This window comes from Schistocerca serialis, chromosome 1 (genome assembly GCF_023864345.2).
Source record: "Schistocerca serialis cubense isolate TAMUIC-IGC-003099 chromosome 1, iqSchSeri2.2, whole genome shotgun sequence".
Taxonomy (NCBI): Eukaryota; Metazoa; Arthropoda; class Insecta; order Orthoptera; family Acrididae; genus Schistocerca; species Schistocerca serialis.
In genome coordinates, this window is record NC_064638.1 from 700,948,211 (window position 1) to 700,970,390 (window position 22,180).

The following is a 22,180-nucleotide window of genomic DNA, read 5'->3' on the forward strand; positions in this document are numbered from 1 at the left end:
TACACATGGAACTGTGATATGTTCTTAACGTTTTCTTTGGTGAGTATTTCTGATGTGTTACTCAAATAGAGCTAGGCGATCTCACCACATTGAGAATTTAGACGCACTTCATTTGTTTCAAGTGACGCTGGACTGTCTATACACGACGCCCCGGTGCCGCGTCCGTTTTTATTAACAAAAGTACGATTATATGCGGGCACAACTAAAACTTGTAGGGAGGACGTAGAATGTTCTCTTGGATAAAAAGTCTTCGACAGAAGGAGAAGAAACTTCAGACGTGTTTCAGGGAAGAGGGGACCTTTGTTGCTCATGTTATATATTGATGCCCTGCCAGAAAATATTGTCATCTCAGTCATTTGCAGATGATGCAATTATAAAACGAAATATTGTCTGCAAAAAGATTCAGAAACCTCCAATCAGATGTTAATAAGATTTCAAAATGGTTCAGTGACTGGCAACGTTTTTCAAATGTTTACAAATGTAAAATAGTGCACTTCACAAAACTAGGAGATGTCCCTACGACTACAACAGCCTTGTCAAAAAATTTGAATCAGTCAACTCCTGCAAACGGCTGAGTGTAACAGTTTGTAGGGATACGAAATGGAACGATGACGTAGACTTGATTGTACGTAAGACGCAGGTGGCAAACTTCGGTTCATTGTCAGCGTACTGGGAAAATGGATTCTGTATGCAAAGGAGACGGCCTACAAAACTATTTGTGCGTCGCATCTTGGGATATTGCTCAAGTGTTTGCGACTCATGTCTACATCTATATCTACATCTGGTACCACCAACTGAGTCCCTCTTCTACTCGCTAATGGTGCGTTTTTAGATTAGATTATATAATATCAGATTAAGTTTTCGTTTCATAGACCCAGAAATGAGACGATTCTCGTGGGAGTGAAACACGTCAGAAAATATAACATAAAAAACATACACCATTTGTATATACTACTCACTTCACTGGTCATTTGTCAGGAGATTGTAAAAATATGTGATTACGTTACAGTAAGTTGGAACTGCTAATATTTACAGAATTCACACAATTTTAGACTGAAACACAGTTATTCACTTTTAATAAATCTTGACTGTTGTGACCATTTTTGTCAAAACTGAAATCTAACAGACGTTTTTATTTAAGATGGTCTAACAGTCCCTGTTAAGATATTCTTCTATAGAGTAGAAGGAGATTCCTATCAACAAAGGATTTCAGACTCTATTTAAACTGTGCTTCATCTGAAATCGTGTTTTCAATGGTTGCTGGCAATTTATTGAAAATGTGTTTTCCTGAATATTGGACCCTGTGTGGACCAAGGTAAGTGATTTTAGGTCTTTCGGTAGACTGTTCTTGTTTCTAGTACTGATTCGATGTTATGAGCTATTGGTCGGAAATAGAGACATATTATTTGCAACAGATTTCATTAAGGAATAAATACACTGAGATGCAGTGATTACTATGCCCGGTTCCTCGAACAGGGTTCTATATCGTGCTCTGATGGGAGGAATGACTGTCGGCAAACCTCTGTATTGGCTATAATTTCTAGGATTTTTCTCATCGTGGCCATTTCGCGAGATACACAAGTGGGACGAAATAATATGGTAGCGAGATGTTTGTGGGAGGAAGTAATATGGTCTCCGATTCTTCCCGGTAGGTTGTTGTTGTTGTGGTCTTCAGTCCTGAGACTGGTTTGATGCAGCTCTCCGTGCTACTCTATCCTGTGCAAGCTTCTTCATCTCCCAGTACCTACTGCAACCTACATCCTTCTGAATCTGCTTACTGTATTCATCTCTTGGTCTCCCTCTACGTTTTTTACCCTCCTCGCTGCCCTCCAATACTAAATTGGTGATCCCTTGATGCCTCAGAACATGTCCTACCAACCGATCCCTTCTTCTGGTCAAGTTGTGCCACAAACTTCTCTTCTCTCCAATCCTATTCAATACTTCCTCATTAGTTATGTGATCTACCCATCTAATCTTCAACATTCTTCTGTAGCACCACATTTCGAAAGCTTCTATTCTCTTCTTGTCCAAACTATTTATCGTCCATGTTTCACTTCCATACATGGCTACACTCCATACAAATACTTTCAGAAATTACTTCCTGACACTTAAATCTATACTCGATGTTAACAAACTTCTCTTCTTCAGAAACGCTTTCCTTGCCATTGCCAGTCTACATTTTATATCCTCTCTACTTCGACCATCATCAGTTATTTTGCTCCCCAAATAGCAAAACTCCTTTACTACTTTAAGTGTCTCATTTCCTAATCTAATTCCCTCAGCATCACCCGACTTAACTCAACTACATTCCATTATCCTCGTTTTGCTTTTGTTGATGTTCATCTTATATCCTCCTTTCAAGACACTGTCCATTCCATTCAACTGCTCTTCCAAGTCTTTTGCTGTCTCTGACAGAATTACAATGTCATCGGCGGACCTCAAAGTTTTTATTTCTTCTCCATGGATTTTAATACCTACTCCGAATTTTTCTTTTGTTTCTGCTTGCTCAATATACAAATTGAACAACATCGTGGAGAGGCTACAACCCTGTCTTACTCCCTCCCCAACCACTGCTTCCCTTTCATGTCCCTCGACTCTTATAACTGCCATCTGGTTTCTGTACAAATTGTAAATAGCCTTTCGCTCCCTGTATTTTACCCCTGCCACCTTTAGAATTTGAAAGAGTACTCTCTCGAAATTTCAGTAGTAAACCTCTCAGTGATGCACAACGGCTCTCTTGTAGTGTCTGCCACTGGAGTTTGTTGAGCATATCTGCAACTCTTTCGCGAGGACTAAACGATCTTTTGATGAAACCCGCCGCTCTTCGTTAAATCTTCTGCATCTAATTTTGTTTGTTTTATATGGTCATAACATTTACGGTGCCACCGGATAGTTACTTCTAGATTTTTACAATAGTTACTCTTCTCTGAAATTTGTCATCAATACCGTAAATGTAAAGTAGTGGATTTCTTTCCCTGTGTATGCACAATATATAACTGCCAGAACCAGCCCCATTCATTAATCCTCTGCAGGTCATACTGCATATCGAACTGTCTTCTGGCGTCCCTACTTTCTTACAGACAACTGCATCATTTATTTATTTATTTATTTTTACTTCAAGTTCCGTAGGACCAAATTGAGGAGCAAATCTTCGAGGTCATAGAACGTGTCAGTACATGAAATTACAACATAAAAGTAATAACAGATAAAAATAAAAACTCCATGAACCCGAAAAAAGTCACTCCATAAGTTTAAGTAAACGCAATCAACAATACAAAAAGAATCAGCTTAATTTTTCAAGGAACTCCTCGAAAGAATAGAAGGAGTTATCCATGAGGAAACTCTTCAGTTTCGATTGTAAAGCGCGTGGATTACTGCTAAGTTTTTTGAATTCGAGTGGTAGCTAATTGAAAATGGATGCAGCAGTATACTGCACACCTTTTTCCATAAGAGCTAAGGAAGTCCGATCCAAATGCAGGTTTGATTCTGCCGAGTACTAACCGAGTGAAATCTGCTTATTCTTGGGAATAAGCTAACATTGTTAGCAAGAAATGACGATAAGGAATATATACATTGAGAGGCCAATGTCAAAATACCCAGACTCGTGAACAGGGGTCGACAAGAGGTTGCTGAACTTACACCAGTTATTGTCCGAACCTCCCTTTTCTGAGCCAAAAATATCCTTTTAGAATGGGAAGAGTTATCCCAAGATATAATAGCATACGACATAAGCTGACGAAAATAAGCAAAGTAGACTAATTTTCATGTCGAACGATCACTGACTTTCGATACCGTTCGAATAGTGACAATGGCAGTATTAAGTCTTTGAACAAGATCCTTAACGTGGGCCTTCCACGACAGCTTACTATCTACCTGAACATCTAGGAATTTGAACTGTCCAGTTTAACTAATCATATGCCCGTTCGGTGAAATTAAAACGTCAGGTTTTGTTGAATTGTGTGTTAGAAACTGTAAAAACTGAGTCTTACTGTGATCTGACTTTAGTTTATTTTCTACAAGTCATGAACTTAGTTCATGTACTGCACTATTTGAAGCCGAACCAATAATCTTAAAGAAGAGGACTAACAGGGGATGTTAATAACGAGTGGTCACAGGGTTGTTTGACTCCCGGAGGAGAGTCACGGAAATACTGAAAAGCCTGAAATGGGAGACTCTTCAATTTGATTACAACTATTCCACTGGTGCCTGTCTTCGAAGTGCCGAGAACCTGCATAAAATGAAGAATCTAGAGGTATTCCTCAACTCCACAGATATCGCTCTCTTGGAGATCGTGAAGACAAAGACTGCTTGCAATGCGCACAGAGGCATTTCGTCAGTCATTCTCCACGGACTTCACCCGCAGCTGGAAAACTGGAAATTTGTGGTAAGGACTATGGGACCAAACTGCTGAAGTTATCGGACCCTAGTCCGGCTCTGGTAGCTGAGTGGTCAGCGCGACGGAATGTCATGCCTAATGCCCCGGGTCCGATTCCCGGTTGGGTCGGAGATTTTCTCCGCTCAGGGACTGGGTGTTGTGTTATCATAATCATATCATCCCCATCGACACGCAAGTCGCCGAAGTGGCGTTAACTCGAAAGACTTGCATCAGGCGAACGGTCTACCCGACGGGAGACCCTAGCCGCACGGCGTTTCCATTGTCGGGTCCTAGGGTTACGCACTACTTAATCTAACTTAAACTACATCTACATCTACATCCACATCCATACTCCGCAAGCCACCTGACGGTGTGTGGCGGAGGGTACCTTGAGTACCTCTATCGGTTCTCCCTTCTATTCCAGTCTCGTATTGTTCGTGGAAAGAAGGATTGCCGGTATGCCTCTGTGTGGGCTCTAATCTCTCTGATTTTATCCTCATGGTCTCTTCGCGAGATAGGAGGGAGCAATATACTGCTTGACTCTTCGGTGAAGGTATGTTCTCGAAACTTGAACAAAAGCCCGTACCGAGCTACTGAGCGTCTCTCCTGCAGAGTCTTCCACTGGAGTTTATCTATCAACTCCGTAACGCTTTCGCGATTACTGAATGATCCTGTAACGAAGCGCGCTGCTCTCCGTTGGATCTTCTCTATCTCTCTATCAACCCCACCTGGTACGGATCCCATACTGCTGAGCAGTATTCAAGGAGCATGCAAACAAGAGTACTGTAACCTGCTTCCTTTGTTTTCGGATTGCATTTCCTTAGGATTCTTCCAATGAATCTCAGTCTGGCATCTGCTTTACCGACGATCAACTTTATATGATCATTCCATTTTAAATCACTCCTAATGCGTACTCCCAGATAATTTATGGCATTAACTGCTTCCAGTTGCTGACCTGCTATACTGTAACTAAATGATAAGGGATCTTTCTTACTATATACTCGCAGCACATTACACTTGTCTACATTGAGATTCAATTGCCATTCCCTGCACCATGCGTCAATTCGCTGCAGATCCGCCTGCATTTCAGTACAATTTTCTATTGTTACAACCTCTCGATATACCACAGCATCATCCGCAAACAGCCTCAGTGAACTTCCGATGTCATCCACAAGGTCATTTATGTATATTGTGAATAGCAACGGTCCTACGACACTCCCCTGCGGCACACCTGAAATCACTCTTTACTTCGGAAGACTTCTCTCCATTGAGAATGACATGCTGCGTTCTGCCATCTAGGAACTCTTCAATCCAATCACACAATTGGTCTGATAGTCCATATTCTCTTACTAACTTTTGCTAAGGACAACACACACACACACACACACACACACACACACGTGCCCGAGGGATGACTCGAACCTCTGACGGGGAGAAACCGCTCACGGGGAGAAGTCCTAATATGTGATACAATGGGATACACCGTCTGCCGTGAACATTACGGTAGTCTGCATAGCATGTATCTTGTTGTGGACGCAGATATACATTTGTCGTAATTTAAAACCGTGTATCGAACGTAGATTCGAGTGCGGAGCCGCACTTCTCAAAGGCAGAGCGCTACCAGTTACGCAATCCGTGCACGTCCCAGAGGCAGGCTCAGATTCTGTGTTACTTGTTCTCTCCATTTGTGACACAAAAGTTCATCGCAGCTTATACTCCGCTGAACAAAAGCTTGTCATCTGAGGACACCTTTGGGACTGTGACATAGACGAACTCGGGGGGCGTACCCTTTCTTCCAGAGGCAGGCCTGCAGAGGGGCTGGGAAGAGATTGTGGCAAACTAGTTACCAGCTGAAACTTTGAAGCGGTCTGCGAGACGTGCCCAGACACGTCAACTGGCGGCGCACTATTCGCCACAGGCGAGGATTTGGATACCAGTCTTGGTCCGGCACTATTTTCAGTTTCGGTTCATCGCTGACTATACTCCGCTGAAAGGTGGAAAAATGTAAGAAGACTTACATTCAATCGCGCACTTTATCACTCCGATTACGTATATCCGCTGATGCAGTGTGCGGGATATAACAGAGATATGACCAGTTTCTCAGCGAGTCTTGGATTTGTCAATCTCGACGTGCGACAGCTCTCTTACAAAGTTGGAAAACGCGTCTGCGAACGAATAGTTTGGTAGGGAGGTCAACCATCAAGACGCCAATTACGATTCCACTCCAAAGTTTGAGCTAATAGGAAATAGGCAAAAAGAAACAAATATTGTATTTTATGATAGACGGACATGATATCTGAAAAGCGCATTCACTATACGTCTCTAACGTAAAATTTCGATTCCTTTCTTCACAACTGAGTCCATAGACATCAAATGCTGATTAAATGGAGACAAATTTCGACTGCGGACGTAACTTTATGCAATACCTCCGTATGCTACCGGAAAATTTCTTCCTTGTGGTCATTATCAAGCATTCGATTGTTAACATAAAACTGATAAACCTAAATCAAACTAAAAATTTTAAATATAAATCATAGTTATAAGGTCTCAGCTAACACATTGATAATACATTAGGGGACAAATTACAACCTCAGCGCCGGCCGCGGTGGTCTCGCGGTTCTAGGCGCGCAGTCCGGAACCGCGCGACTGCTACGGTCGCAGGTTCGAATCCTGCCTCGGGCATGGATGTGTGTGATGTCCTTAGGTTAGTTAGGTTTAAGTAGTTCTAAGTTCTAGGGGACTGATGACCACAGCTGTTAAGTCCCATAGTGCTCAGAGCCATTTTTGAACAGCCTCAGCGAAGCCAAATCTTCATTTAATGTAAAATTTGGCTGAACACCATCGCCAACACTTAGCAAGTGTCTTCTGAAAGGTTTGGGTCGCCTTTGGAAGAACAGATACCCTCTGCGCGTGTTTTTGTTCTGGGTATTGTCAACTACGGCGAGAGTGCTTTGAGAGGAGGATAACTAATTGGTCGTTTCATTTCATATTCGTTATTTTATTCGCTGCAGCTAAAGTCAGTAAATCGTTATTTTTTATCTCTGTGGGATCAAATGGGGACCCTAATAATTTTGTGAAAGCATCCTTTGGGCTGTGAGAGTAGTCAAGGGGCCCTCGCATGGACTTCCATTGAAGAGGTGGGGTTTTTTTGAATTAAATATTTGCTAATAAAGGAATTTTTAACTATACTGAATGATAGATCATTTGCTTCCCTTATTCTATTATACTTGCGCTTCTTTAGCACTTTCACTCATGCACAACGCCAACATCTATATTCACATATATTATATCTGCAGTTTTTTTCCTATGGTATCATTAGAGTGAAGCACTAGATGCTGCCATTGTATCCACAGAAGTCTTTGGTTGTTCCTACAACGAAATATTCTGAGGCACAATTCTTAATTTGTTCCATTACATATGTTAGTTTTAGGGCAATGGCTATGCGCAATTTGCTGCAGTTGCTTATCACTTACTGTAAAGCGATTTTCCTGGATTTCGGAGGAGTTTGACCACTTCTCGTTGCATAGTGGGATGTTACGTTGATCCACCAAGGTGGCTTACCTGCAACAAGAAGAAGCATGTATTAGGTGCATTTTACATGGTAAAGTACAAATGCCTCTATATGCAAAATTTAATTCGCATAGTGATAACCATTTCAGAGTTGCAGTGAACACTGCGCAGGTTTCTGATGATATTTGTAGAAAAAGAGACATGTTGGTGGCGGCATTACAAGGTGGGAACATTTAAGAGATACAGGTGGAAACACATTCGGTGGCGTATGTATTAAAGATTGCATGTCTAAAAGTGGAATTCATCTCATTTAAAGAAAAGGAAGGTACTGCAACCTTTAGCAGGGGTTGTTCTGCTCGTATGTCAGAAAATATGAGATGTCTCGCACAAACCGAAATCAGCTGCAATTCAAAAGTGATGCATGAAGTGAGTAGTTCATGGGTATTGGAATCTGGAAAACATGAATATAAAAATTACAGATCAGAAAAAGTAACTGATGAAATGGATACCGGAATTTCCAAATAATGACTGAGATGAAGGAATGTCGTCGGAGCAATAAACAGCATAAAACGAAATCGTATCTAACGTGTATGGTGTATTTCGACAGGGGAACATTCAATAACTGAATTTTATGACTCTGGATTGAACCCTAGTTAAAACAACGGTAGTTTCAAAGCCAAGTAAGAGGATCGCTCATAAAGCTAACAGGGACCACATTGCTGTTTAAGATGTTCACAAACGGAAGCTGTCAGTAAGATTAAACGAGAATATCACAATTAAGAAGAAATTGAGCTGCATAGTTGTTGCTTAATTTTCAGAAAGATCTCGAGAAAAATAGGTAATCCAGAAGAAGTTCAAGTAAATTGTGAATATCTAGGCACACGGTTCTCAAAAAGATTCATAATACATGAATGCACAGTTGTAACAGTCACGACGACTATCAGTACTACGCAAACATTAGTGTTGCTACGTCTTTTGGTAGTTTGCAAGACTATATCAGCCGAGGTCATGCACTAGATGTGCAACAAGGGGGGAGGGGATGTCACAGCTCTCTGTCACTGAGCCGACCTCAGGTGCGACTAAGCCGGCTGGCCCACTCACACCTCAGTGTGGGTGGCGGACTGTGTCGAGGTCTCGAGCCTCAAGGCGAAGGCTGCATGGGGGAAGCAGGCTCCTGCCAAATCCCATGCACTTTGCTAATAGATTCAGTGTGCTATCTGATGCTGGGGGGGGGGGGGGGGGGGAGGCTGAGCCGGATCAGACTGCACCTTCTGCCAGGATAGTGGCTGCTCCTTCAGCAAGGTCCGGACAGGCACATGGGGATAGGGGTTTGTTAGTTATTGGGAGCTCCAATGTTAGGCGGGTCATGGAACCCCTCAGGAACATAGCGGCTAGGGCGGGGAAGAAGTCCAACGTTCACTCGGTGTGCTTGCCGGGAGGCCTTGTCCAGAATGTGGAAAAGGCACTTCCGGCGGCTATCGAGCGTGCAGGGTGCCGGCAGCTGCAGACTGTTGCGCATGTCGGCACCAACTATGCCTGTCGTCGGGGTTCCGAGCAAAACATTGGGTCCTTTCGGGGGCTGGCTAAATTGGTGAAGGCGGCCTCCATCTCTCGAGGAGTGGAAGCCAAGCTGACGATCTGCAGCATCGTACCCAGCGTGGACTGGGGTCCTCTGGTTTTGAGTCGAGTGGAGAATCTAAACCAGAGGCTACGTCGACTCTGTGACGAACATGGTTATAGATTCCTCGACCTACGCTATGGGGTGGAAGATTGTAGGACGCCCCTCGATAGATCAGGGGTGCACTACACACAGGAAGAAGCTACATTGGTAGCAGAGTACCTGTGGCGTGCACATGGGGTTTTTGTAGATTAGGTTCCTCCTCATGGGAAATAAGCCGCTGGCCCAAAAAATTACCACTTCATGACACTAATGTGGGTGTGCCAATTGTAAAAATTGTTAGTTCGCCTAAACAGGCCATTCCAAAAGATTTAAATATGCTTAATCTCATGTTAGTAAATTGTCGAAGTGTCTGTAGCAAGATCCCCAAGTTAATCTCTGAAATAAACAGTAGCAATGCCAATATTGTATTATGTGCCGAAAGCTGGTTGAAATCAGACATAGGAAGCAGTGAAATTTTGAACTCTGATTGGACAATGTTAAGGAAGGATATGGCTGGCTCTGAGCACTATGGGACTTAACTTCTGAGGTCATCAGTCCCCTAAGGATATGACTGATGCTATGGGAGGTGGTGTGTTCATTGCAGTTAAAAGCTGTTTAAACGCAGTTGAGATCGATACTGCGCTGGACTGTGAAATAGTCTGGATAAAGCTGTCAATCAGACAAGGACTGACCATTGTATTAGGATGTTTTTATAGACCACCAGCATCCGCAACAAACGTCGCAGAACGTTTCACGGAAAGTCTTGAGTACATAGGAAGTAAATACCCAAATTATCCATTAGTTATAGGTGGTGACTTCAGCATCCATTGACTGAGAAAATTACACGTTTATCACAGGGGGCAGAAGCAAAGCCTCGTGTGAAGTTATCCTAGGAGCGCTCTCAACATACAACCTTGGGCAATTAGTTAGAAAACCAACTTGAGATGGCAACATATTAGATATCTTGGCGACAAACAGACCTGATCTTTTTGAGGAAGTTAATCCAGAAGAAGGTATTAGCGACCATAATGTCGTCGTTGTGGCTTCTATGTCAGCGGAAGTAGGAAAAAAAAAACAGCGCAGAGTTCTCTTGTTTGGGACAGCAAATACAAGTGTCATTAATGAATATCTTCATAGTCAGCTCCAAGTACTCACCGAGGGACACAAAGGTATTGAGCATCTTTGGTCGGAATTTAAAGGTATTGTCCACCATGTGCTAGAGAAGTATGTGCCTAGCAAAAGTACAGGGGAGGAAAAGAATTCACCTTGGTACAACAAACATATTAGGAAGTTGCTGAGAAAGCAGAGAATTTTGAACAGTCGTTTTAAACGTAGTCACTGCCCCGATGACAAACAGAAATAATGTGAAATGAAAGCAGTTGTCAGAATGACAATGAGAGACTCTTTTAACGAATTTGAAAGCAATATTTTATCTGCAAATTCTAAAAATAACCCCAAAAAATTTTGGTCGTACGTAAAATCTATGAACGCTACAAATAATTCAATACCTTCTCTTGCTGACAGTACGGGTAATGTAACTGCTGATGATAAACAGAAGGTCGAGATTCTAAACCTAGCTTTCAAAAACTCGTTTACGATAGAGGGCTGCAGCACCATTCCTCCCTTCAATAATCGAACAAACGAAAGGCTGACTGACGTAGTGTTTAGTGTATTTCGGATTGTAAAACAGTTAAGATCCTTAGACGCCAGAAAGGGATCTGGACCAGACTGTCCCCCGGTAAGATTTTATGTTGACTATGCTACAAATATAGCACCATTCTTTCCGTCGTCTATCAGAGATCATTGGAACGGTGGAAAGTTGCACGGGACTGGAAGAAGGCCCAGGTCATAGTCTATAAAAAGGGTAGAAAATCGGATGCACATAATTACTGGCCAATTTCACTGACGTCGATTTGTTGTAGCATCATGGAACATATTTTGTGATCAGACATAATGACCTTTCTAGACTCTGAGAAGCTCATCTGCAGAAATCAGCACGGTTTTAGGAAGCAGCGGTCATGAGAGACACAGCTGGCCCTCTTTGTGCATGATATACAACAGGCTCTAGATACCGGCTCCCAGGTTGATGCCATATTTCCCGACTTTCGAAAGGCGTTCGACTCAGTTCCGCACTGTCGCTTGCTACAAAAAGTGCGCGCTTACAGTCTATCCAATGACATATGCGGTTGGATAGAATGTTTTCTAACAGAGAGGGAGCAGTATGTCGTCCTGAACGGGGTAACTTCAACAGAAACAATAACTTCAGGTTGCCCCAGGGCAGCGTAATAGGTCCTCTGCTTTTTACGATTTACATAAACGATCTGGTTGATGGTATTGACAGCGGCCTTAGACTGTTTGCCGATGATGCTGTAGTCTACAGGAAAGTAGTATCACACGAAAGTTGTGAACAAATCATTGAGGATTTGCAGAAAATTAATGCGTGGTGTAATGACTGGCAGTTATTAATATTAGTAAGTATAGCCTACTGCGTATAACAAGGCGAAAATCCCCATTAATGTATGAGTACAAAATAAATGATCAGTTTTTGGAAGCGGTAACATCAGTCAAGTATCTGGGTGTGACTATTCGAAATGATCTCAAATGAAATGATCAGTTTACACAAGTAACGGATAAGGCGAACTCTAGATTGTGGTTTATTGGTAGAAGCGATGCGGTCTTTCAACAAAGGAAATAGCTTACAATACGTTAGTCCGTCCAGTCTTATTGTTCGTCTGTATGCGACCCTTACCAAGTGGGTCTGATTCAAGAGATTGAGAAGGTCCAAAGAAGAGCGGGAAGATTCGTGACTGGTACGTTTAGCCATCGCTAGAGCGTTACAAATGTCATAGAAAGTTCGAAGTGGGACTCACTTGCAGATAGACGACTCGCTAAACAGAAGGGGCTGCTCACTAAATTCCGTAATCCAATCTTCACCGAGGATGTAGAGCACATATTATTACCACCAACTTTCAAATCGCGTAATGATCATCATTCAAAGATAAAGGAAATAAGAGCTCGTACTCAGGCGTTCAGACGTTTTTCCCTCGCGCGATTCGCGAGTGGAACAGAAGGGGGGGGGGGGGGAATATGACTTTGGCGCGAATTGTGCCCTCCTCCACACTCCGCTTGGTGGCTAGCGGAGTATATATGTAGATGTAGATGCTGCTACGAATTCCTCTCCTGTGGTAATCTCTTCATCTGAGTAGCAAATGCACCCTACATCCTCGACTGGTTGTTGGATGTACCAGTCTTCGTCTTCATCTACAGTTTTTACCCTCTACAGCTCCCTCTAATACCATGAAAGTTATTCCCTGTCTTAACCCATGTCCTATCGTCTTGCCCCTTCTTCTTGTTTCCACATGTTCCTTTCTTCGCCGTTTCCGCGAAGAACTTCTTCATTGCTTATCTTACCAGTCCACATAATTTTCAACATTCTTATTTAGCACGACATCTCAAACTCTATGACTCTCTTCTGTTCCGGTTTTCCCACAGTGCATGGTTCACTACCATACAAAGTTGTCCTCCGAACATACAATATCAGAAATTTCGTCCTCAGATTAAGGCCTATGTTTTGACACCAGTAGACTTCTCTTGGCCAGGAATGTCCTCTTAGCTTGTGATAGACTTCTTTTTATGGCCTCCTTTCTTTGTGCGTCATGTGTTATTTTCTTTCCACATGGCGGAATTCGCTAACTTCTTCCGCTTCATGATCACCACTTTTCCCGTTAAACTTCTGGCGTTTCTCATTTTTGGTGCTTCTAACTACTTTCGTCTTTCTTCGGTTTACTCTCTGTCCATTTTCTGTCCTCATTATACTGTTTATTTCATTCAACAGATCCTGTAGTTCTTCTTCACTTTCACTAGCGATAAAAATGTCATCAGCGAATCATATCCATGATAGGCTCTCACCTAGAATTTTAATTCCACTCTTCAATGTTTCTTTTACTTCCGTCATCGTTTCTTCGATGTACAGATTCAACAATAGAGGCGAAAATTGCATCCCTGTGTTCCCCCTTCTTAATGCGAGTACCTAGTTCTTAGTATTCCAGTTTTTTGTTCACTCTTGGTTCCTGTACATATGATATATTACTCGTCTTACCATTTAGCTTACCCCTTTTTTTGTCAGAATTTCGAACATCTTGCAATATTTTACGTTATCGAACCCTTTTTCTAGGTTGAGATATCTTATGAACGTGTCTTGATTATCGCTCAGTCTTGCTTCCATTACCAAATGTAACGTCAGGACTACCTCTGTGGTGCCATGCCGTTTCCGAAAGATCCTCAATTTTCCATTTCTCTATATTATTTTTGTGAACGACTTGGCTGGGTGAGCTGTTGAGCTAACTGTGCGACGCTTCTCGCATTGATTTGCTCTTGCTATGTTCGGAACTGTGTGAAAGATATTTTTCCGAAGCGTGATGGTAAAAAGCCAGCCTCATAGACTCTACATACCAACTTAAATGGTCATTGGATTGACACCTCCCCCAATGATGTATACTCGTAACGGCTGGTCTCGACGTCTCGCGGGCAGAAACGAGAGGGGAATGTGGATTCCACTTAACAGAAGACAAAAGATGAGAGCCCGGGGCGCCAGCTGCATTCTGTTGCTTGTGGTGGTAAGGAAACGCTGGTTCGAGGAAAATGGATTGTCGTTAAATTCCAATTACTGATCTTTTTTTTTTTTAAGTATTTCTTGTCTCTATCTCATTTACTTTTCTAATTTAATCTTCTAACAATAAAAAGGAAATAAGAATCCTATACAGAACTTTACATATTTGATAGAGAAAAGACTCACCGGACAATATGTGGTTTATAAACGAGCGCGCTGGCCGCTTTGGAGACTGCAGATGGTAAACTGCCACCGGGCAGTCTTGTGGACTGCCTCTGCTGACGTTAAAAGTTGCTTTAGTGAAGTGTTGAGTATGTGCCAGTCTGATGTATCGAATCATTGCTGTAAGGTGGGTTGACTTGGAAAGATGACAGAATGGTAGAAGTGAGCCAAAGTGTTTTGGTGCGCCCTTGACCACACCTTGAAGTTGCCCAGTGCGTTAGTTTATCAACCTGGACTATCGTCAAGTCGAAACCAAATGGTGTACCATTGGTAGCGTAAAAGCAGCGCTCATAAACAGATACCAGCTGACAGGAACCGAAGAGGACTATCATGCTTTCTTTGTCTAAACCCGTTCCAAACCCGGCAGAAATCGCTGCTGTCGGTGAGGTCCATTTCAAACAGTGAGGTCCATTTGAAACAGTTCCCAAGCGAAAATTGGGAAGGGAACTGCATATAACAGAAATTCGGATTCGGATTCGGATCCGTCTCAATAGGCCAACCTCACAGCGGCCTTCGGTGTAAAAAAAAGCACGGAAATACTCTTCAGCAGCTGACTGGAGGCATGTAGTGCGGTCCGACGGGACGCGACATTGCCGCTTATCAAGGGCAAAGGTGAGTGCCCGGCGGCCCAATGAAGAGTTTATCTGGCAGCGTGTAGAGGGTATAGTTCGGCCCAGAGATGTTTTTGAGGTGTAATGAAATTACAAAACCGTCGAAGTTGCACAGAAGTTTGTTTTTATTTAAATGGTGACCAGTTTCGGATCTTATCCATTACTAAGCCATCTACATAAGTCCTATCACAACACCATAATGTGTGTGCGCTGCCATATTGCTTGTAAGTGCAAGATTTGCATACGACAATCTTGTGCTGCGAGCAAAAAAAGTGATGAACAATATTAACAATAATAATAAATAACCAACTGTCGTGTTCAGAGAGACCTCCACTTAGCCAGTCACACAAGTAGAAGCACCTTGCACACATGATGGCGTGGAACACGTGTGAATGATTTGATAATGAACTGAGGCCCGAAACTGGTCCCCAATAAACCTGTGCCACTTTGACGGTTTTGTAAGTTCTGTAAATCATACTAAGTTCAAGGCTTAAGAGATTGAACAGACTACAGCCTTACATATGAGAAATGACGCGTTAAAAATGTTAAATGGACATTTAAAGTCCTTGCCGGTTGTAAGATGAAGAAATTAAAAAAAAAAAAAATCAGAGGACGCACGGCAGCTAACGAAGAATGGAAAAGTACTACGAGTAAATCATAACAAGAATCACAAATAACGAAGTTAAATATAACAGTACGGAAAAGATTACCAGCAGATGTCAGAAAGTATAGTCAGAAGATTATAAGGGAGACTTTCCAGAATAACCGAAGTACATTCATTCTCATAAATTAAGGATAATGCTAATACATGGTGAAACAACGTTCTGGTGGGCAATTTGCGGGTTTAAATCACCTCGGGGTGGGACCATGAGGTGCATTTGACCTAGGGTCGTTGCACGGTGGCGCTGGCAGCAGTCCGCATACGCAGAGGTGTGTTGGTGCATGTCAGAGTACGGTGCAGACGTTTTCAAAATGGAACAAATCGCTCTGAGCACTATGGCACTTAACATCTGAGGTCATCAGTCTCATAGAATTTAGAACTATTTCAACCTAACTAACCGAAGGACATCACACACATCCATGCAAGAGGCGGTTCCAGACTGATGCGCCTAGAACCGCTCGGCCACACCGGCCGGCAGACTTTTTCAGACGTGCTAATGGTGACTGTTCAAAGCGGCTCAAAGAACACATATTGATGACGTTATGAGAGGTAGAATTCTAGGGCGACTGGATGCTGGTCAAACACAGCAGGTCGTGGCACGGGCCCTCCCTGTGCCACAAAGTGTGATCTCAAGATTATGGCAACGATTCCAGCAGACAGGAATCGTGTCCAGGCGCTACATTACGGGACGTCCGTAGTGTACAACACCACAAGAAGACCGATATCTCACCATCAGTGCCCGAAAACGACCACGGAGTACTGATGGTAGGCTTATTCGGGACCTTACCGCAGCCACTGGAACAGTTGTCTCCAGACACACTGTCTACAGACGACTGAACAGACATGGGTTATTCGCCCTGAGACCTGCAATGTTCATTCCACTGACCCCTGGTCACAGGAGACGTTATTTTCACGGACGAGTGCAGGTATAGTCTGAACAGTGATTCCCGCCGGGTTTTCATCTGGCTTGAACCAGGAAGCAGATACCAACTCCTTAAAGTCCATGAAAGGGACCTGTGTGAAGGTCGTGGTTTGAAGCTGTGGGATGGGATTATGATTTGTGCACGTAGACCCCTGCATGTCTTTGACAGAGAAACTGTAACAGGTCGGTACGTCATTTTGCACCAGTATTTCCGCCTTTTCAAGGGTGCAGTGGGTCCCACCTTCCTCCTGATGGATGATAAAGCACGGCCCCCACCGAGCTGCCATCTTGGAAGAGTACCTTGAAACAAAAGATATCAGGCGAATGGAGTGGCCTGCCTATTCTCCAGACCTTAACCCCATCGAGCACGTCTGGGATGTTCTCGGTCGACGTATCGCTGCATGTTTTCAAACCCCTACGACACTTCAGGAGCTCCGACAGGCAATGGTGCGAGAATGGGAGGCTATACTCCAACAGCTGCTCGACCACCTGTTCCAGAATATGCCAACACGTTGTGCGGCCTGTGTACGTGTGCATGGTGATCATATCCCATACTAATGTCGGGGTACATGCACAGGAAGCAGTGGCGTTTTGTAGCACATGTGTTTCGAGACGGTTTTCTCAACTTATCACCAATACCGTGGACTTACAGATCTGTAGCGTGTGTGTTCCCTATGTGCCTATGCTATTAGAGCCAGTTTTGTGTAGTGCCACGTTGTGTGGAACCACATTCTGCAATTATCCTTAATTTATGAGCATGAGTGTATGGAGAAGAGGAAATGATCACATATGCTGGACAGACATCATACCACATCAGTCAGGTTGTCAGAGGGCACTCTTACGATGGACCTGGACGTTTCTTCAAAATATGTGCAGTGCACCTAAGGAAACGAACGCTAATACTGTATATGTGAGTGAATTCGGGAAATACTACCAGAAGACAAGTCAGTGTATTAAAAGTAAAAACCCATGGGAATAATGGGACGACAGTAGAAATAAAAGTATGACGAGAGATACTTGAAGAAAGTCTTGTACAAATTTTAGAAAGCATTCTGTTATATGGAGTAAAGCAGAAATCAGTAAAAAATGCTAAAAAATCAAATAAAAACAGCCTCGATCGCGTTTTCAGATGTTTACTTATTAACAGTCAGTTTCGGCCCTTTTCTCAGATCACTTCAAGCTTCCTCCCGCCATTATGGCTGCCCCCCATGGACAACGCACCTTGCCGTAGGTGCGGAGGCTTGTGTTCCTGAGCGATACAGATAGCCGTACCGTAGGTGCAACCACCGCGGAGGGGTATCTGTTGAGAGGCCAGACAGACGTGTGGCTCCTGAAGAGGGGCAGCAGCCTTTTCAGTAGTTGCGGAGCAAGCTAATCTGGCCTTGTAACATCACCCAAAACGGCCATGCTGTGCTGGTACTGCGAATGGCTGAAAACAAGGGGAAACAACAGCCGTAATTTTTCACGAGACATGCAGCTTTGCTGTATGTTTAGATGATGATGGCATCATCTTGGGTAGAATATTCCGCAGGTAAAATAGTCCTCTATTTGGATCTCTGGGCGGGGAATACTCAGGAGGCCGTCGTTATCAGGAGAAAGAAAACTGGCGTTCTACGGATCGGAGCGTGGAATGTCAGATCACTTATCGGGTAGGTAGGTAGAAAATTTAAAAATCGAAATGGACAGATTAAAGCTGGATTTAGTGGTAATTAGCGAAGTTTGGTGGCAGGAGGAACAGGACTTCTGGTCAGGTGAATACAGGGTTATAAATACAAAATCAAAGACGTGCAAAGCAGGAGTAAGTTTAGTAATGAATAACATTATAGGAACACTTGTAAGCTACTATGAACTGCGTAGTGAGCACTTTACTGTAGCCAAGACAGACACTAAGCCCACACCCACCACAGCAGTAAAAGTTCACAAGCCAGTTAACTCCGTAGATGAGGAGGAGATTAAGAAAACATATGATGAGATAAAAGAAATTATTCAGATAGTTAAGAGAGACGAAAATTTAATAGTCATGGGGGACTGGAAATTCCGACATTAGGAAAAGGAAGAGAGGGAAAAGTAGTAGGCGAATATGGACTGGGGGAAAGCAACGAAAGAGGAAGGCGTCTGGTAGAATTTTGCACAGAGCATAATTTAATCATAGCAAACACTTGTTTTAAGATATCCACGGGTGTACTGCCGGTCTACAGTGTCCAACGGGCACAATATTTCGGCGATCATACATGTCGCCATCATCAGGTGAACTTTCGGACTGAGCTCCTGTGAACGTGCCGGTACGGAGATCCGTACGCTATGGCTGCTCAGGGGGAACTGGGTTCGATCGCGGCGGCGGCCGATTTAAATACCCTCCGCCCGCGGTGCACTCCCTCCGCCGTCCGCGCCCCGCGCCACGGTCGCGCGGTGGAACAGATTGCGACGGCTTCTGAGATGATGTCGGTGTGATGGCTCTGTCCGCCGTGGTCGTCACAACTACACGTTTGCTCGATTTACTCTTGATTAACACAATCGCTGGTTCCCAAGCCTTGCTAAGATTATAGCCACAGTCACGGTTTATGAGGTCATCATCGGTGCGAATTTCGATGGCCTCTCTAACAACGCTGTCCCAGTATCTCGACGTCTGCACCAGAATTCTCGTGCGTTCATACTGCATCGCGTGATTTTCCGACAAACAACGTTCAGCGACCGCTGACTTGCTCGGGTACATCAGTCGAGTTTGCCTCTGGTATTCACGGCATCGATCCTCGACGGTACGCATCGTCTGACCAATATACGACTTGCCACATTGACACGGAATCTGGTACACGCCGGACTTCCTCAAACCGAGGTCATCTTTGGCGCTCCCCACCAGTGCACGAGTTTTATTCGGAGGACAAAACACAGTTCCGACCCGGTGTTTCTTCAAAATGCGGGCGATTTTCCCCGAGAGTGCGCCTGTATATGGAATAAACGCAGTGCCTACCTCCTCCCTCGTGATTTCATCCATCTCCACAGGTTGTGCTGTAGTGGTTGGGCGGAGAGCACGTTGAATGTGTCACTCTGAGTACCCATTTTTTCGAAATACAGTTCTCAGATGATCCAATTCATGGGGTAGACTCTCTGCTTCAGAGATAGTGCGCGCCCTATGTACTAGAGTTTTAAGTACCCCAATCCTCTGTGAAGGGTGGTGGCAGCTGTCTGCGTGCAAATACAGATCAGTGTGCATTGTCTTCCGATACACCCCATGACCTAGGGTGCCGTCAGCCCATCTCTTGACCGCGATCGAATCCAGTTTCCCCTGGGCAGCCATAGTGTACGGATCTCCGTACCGGCACGTTCACAGGAGCTCAGTCCGTCAGTTCACCTGATGATGGCGACATGTATGATCGCCGAAATATTGTGCACGTTGGACACTGTAGACTGGCAATACACCCGTGGATATTTTGATTATCAAATACGCCGGGAGAAACTCAAGGATCACACTTGTTTTAAGAATTATGAAAGAAAACTGTATACGTGGAAGAGTCCTGGAGACATTGATTATATAATGCTATGACTGAAATTTCAGAACCAGATTTTAAATTTTAAATTGTTTTCAGAGGCAGATGTGAACTCTGACCACAATTTATTAGTTATGAACTACACATTAAAACTGAACAAACTGCAAAAATGTATGAGTTCATGGAGATGGAGCCCGGATAAATTGAAAGAACCAGTCGGTGTAGAGAGTTCCAGATGGAGTATTAGATGGAGTATTAGGGAACGACTGACAAGAGCAAGGGAAAGGAATATAGTACAAGAAAAATGGGTTGTCTTTAGGCCTTTACAGACGAAATAATGAAGGCAGCAGAGAACCAAGTAGGTAAAAAAAACGAGGTCTGGTAGAAATCCTTGGGTAACACAAGAGATATTGAATTTAATCGACGAAAGAATAAAATACAAAAATGTAATAAATGAGGCAGATGAATGGGAATACAAACGTCTAAGAGATGAAGTACAAAATGGCTAAGCAGGAATGAATAGAGGACAAATATAAGGATGTAGAAGCATGTATCACTAATAGTAGATGCTGCATGCAGGAGGTTTAAAGAGACCTTTGAAGAAAAGTGAACCACCTGTATTAACTCAAGAGCTCAGATGAAAAACCAGTCCTAAGCAAAGAAAGGGAAACAGAAAGGTGGAAGGAGTATATAGAGGATCTATACAAGGGAGATGTACTTCAGGGAAACATTATGGAAATGGAAGAGGACCTAGATGAATATGAGAATGGAGATATGGTTATGCGTGAAGATTTTGACAAAGCACTGAAAGACAAGTTGAATAAAGGCCCTGGGTGTTGATGACATTTCGTTAGATATACTGATAGCCTTGGGAGAGCCAGCTGTGCTGTGACAAAATTCTTCCATGTGGTGAGCAAGATCTACGAGACAGGTGAAATAACCGCAGACTTGTAAAAGAATATAGTAATTCCAATTCCAAAGAAAGCAGGCGCTGACAGGAGTGAAAATTACCGAACTATCAGTTTAATAAAGCACGGTTGCGAAACACTAACACGAATCCTTTACAAAAGAATGAAGAAACTGGTAGAAGCCGACCTTGGTGAAGATCAGTTTGGATTTCGGAGAAACGTAGGAACACACGAGGCAATACTATCCCTACGATTTCTAAAAGCTAAACTCCTCCTCTAGAACAGGCCATGAAGGCCCAACGGCCGACCGGCCGCCGTGTCAGCCTCAGCCCATAGGCGTCACTGGATGCGGATATGGAGGTGTATGTGATACACCGCTCTCCCGGCCTTATGTCAGTTTCCGAGACCGGAGTCGCTACTTCTTAATCAAGTAGCTCCTCAGTTTGCCTCACAAGGGCTGAGTTCACTCCGCTTGCCAACAGCGCATGGCAGACTGAATGGTCCCCCATCCTACCGCTAGGCCAGCCCGACAGCGCTTAACTTCGGTGATCTGACGGGAACCGGTGTTACCACTGCGGCAAGGCCGTTGGCCTAAATCTGTGTCTGTAGTATTTGTTGACTTAGTGAAAGCTTTTGACAATGTTGACTGGAATATTCTCTTTCAAATTCTAGAGGTGGTAGGGATAAAATACAGGGAGCGAAAGGCTATTTACAATTTGTACAGAAACCAGATGGCAGTTTTAAGAGTCGACGGGCACGAAAGGTGAGAAGTGGTTGAGAAGGGAGTGGGACAGAACTGCAGCTTAACCTCGATGTTAGTCAATCTCTTTATTGAGCAATCAGCAAAGGAAGCAAAAGAAAAATTTGGAGCAGGAATTAAAGTCCAGGGAGAAGGAATAAAAATTTTGAGGTTGGCCGATGACATTATAATTCTGTCAGAGACATCAAAGGACTTGGAAGAGCAATTGAATGGAATGAACAGTGTCTTGAAAGGAAGATATAAGATGAACAACAAAACAAGAAACGAGAATAATGGGATGTATTCGAATTAAATCAGGTGATGCTGAGGGAATTACATTAGGAAATGAGACACTCAAAGTAGTCGATGAGTTTTGTTATTTTAGGAGCAAAATAACTGATGATGGACGAAGTAGGTAGGACATAAAATGTAGATTGCCAATGGCAAGAAAAGTGTTTCTGAAGAAAAGAAATTTGTT

At 43.5% G+C, this 22,180-nt stretch overlaps 1 pseudogene; it reads right to left on the reverse strand.

Annotated features, from left to right (window-relative positions):
* Positions 1 to 21,436: 21,436 nt before the first annotated feature.
* LOC126425189 (5S ribosomal RNA) lies at positions 21,437 to 21,554 on the reverse strand (annotated as a pseudogene).
* Positions 21,555 to 22,180: the final 626 nt, after the last annotated feature.